Source organism: Daktulosphaira vitifoliae, unplaced genomic scaffold (genome assembly GCF_025091365.1).
Source record: "Daktulosphaira vitifoliae isolate Bord-2020 unplaced genomic scaffold, ASM2509136v1 Scaffold_1928, whole genome shotgun sequence".
NCBI lineage: Eukaryota > Metazoa > Arthropoda > Insecta > Hemiptera > Phylloxeridae > Daktulosphaira > Daktulosphaira vitifoliae.
In genome coordinates, this window is record NW_026101488.1 from 25 (window position 1) to 1,616 (window position 1,592).

The window sequence follows — 1,592 nt, forward strand, 5'->3', positions numbered from 1 at the left end:
TTTAATTTAGAAAACTTCATTTATGTTGTAACTTTTTATAATTTGTCATAAAAATAAAAAGTTGTGTTACCACTATAGTTAAAATATTTATAGTTTTATTTTAATAAATCCTTGATAAAATTTGCAATTAAGATTTAAAAAATTGTTCTTCACATATTTTGTTATCTCTTTGGGAATTTCAAACATTACTGACCTATTAACACATACACGATTTTAACATTGAACTAGTTCAACATTCAAATCTTTACACTTAAAATCAGTTTTAATATTAATAAAAGTATATTATTTAACTAGTTAACTTCTACATTAGTACAACAAAACACTTGTCAAATTTAAATGATACTGATATAACAAAAACATATATTATTTCTTCATAAATTATAATCAACTTAATTTAGATTCCGATATTTTTTTTATGGATACCTTTTGAAGAAAAATAACAGTTCATGTAGCACACATCCGTGAGTTTAATAAATAATCTTATTTTTACACACCGCTGTTATTTTCATTCTAGTACTTATTACACACAGCTTCACGATATCAAACACCTGTTAACACACGCTCATTAAAAAACTCATGATTTTACATAATCAAACTATAAACTATTCTTTTAAGTCATCGAAATTATTTAACTGATGACATAAAACTTGTAGCAATGTAACAAATTGTAACTCGTAACAGATAGTTCTGTTGATATGATAGATTGCTAAATTGAAATTGAAATTTAAATGTCATGATAAAAATTATTTTTCACATGGCATTTTGTCCAACAGCGGAAAAAAAGCACAAAAGTTTACTTGATTTGAACGAATCGGTCTTTATTGACTGATAAGATCGGTCTCATTCGTGAAAGTTCGTCCCATCTCGTTCATCCCTTTGGCCGCCGCCGCCAGATGAACCGCGTACCACAAAGATCAGTACACTGTGCGGACTAACGCCCTATGCACTAAATATACACTTTCGGATGCGAGTCCGACAACTTAAAGAGTAATAACATGACGAACAACAAAAAATATATAAGCCTTCTAAAAGGTTCGCGGTCTATTGCCGTATCAATCTTAATTTTGTAACTTTCTTCTGTTGTAATTACTAACAAGGATACATAACACTCCACTATTACAATAAAATAAAAAACTGGATATCACTTTACTTAAGGTGAGTAAATATGATATTCCAATAGTTAATAAAAATACTTCAATCATTTTATTATTTGATTTTAATATTAAAAAAACTTTAGGACATTATAAAATTTATCATGTAAACACCTAAAGACCTTCATGGAGAACAAAGTTAATCGATACGCTCTCTTCTCTTGCAATGGACCATTATTTCCCTTTATACCACCCAGGCCGTCCTCTCAGTCATCGCATCGCCGTTTTAAAAACCGATTTGCTTATTTTAATTTTTAAATGTTATATAGCGTTAAAAGTGCAATTGATACACGCCACACGTTCCTCCTGTCTTGTCACTCGAGTACTAAAAGCATAGCAAGGCTTCTCTTGACTCTTTGAGAGGGAATTTTCATTTTGTTTTATTCTTTAACAAAGGCAAGCTTAAAACTCTCTATAATACAACCATTCAAAAGGAAAGTC

The 1,592-nt window shown here is 29.6% G+C and overlaps 1 long non-coding RNA gene across 1 annotated transcript; it reads left to right on the forward strand.

Moving 5' to 3' along the window:
* The first annotated feature begins 405 nt into the window (after positions 1-405).
* On the forward strand, positions 406-1,531 carry LOC126909898 (uncharacterized). The gene is made up of 2 exons (XR_007705137.1): positions 406-1,155; positions 1,238-1,531. It is a non-coding gene; the product is annotated as an uncharacterized LOC126909898 (long non-coding RNA).
* Positions 1,532-1,592: the final 61 nt, after the last annotated feature.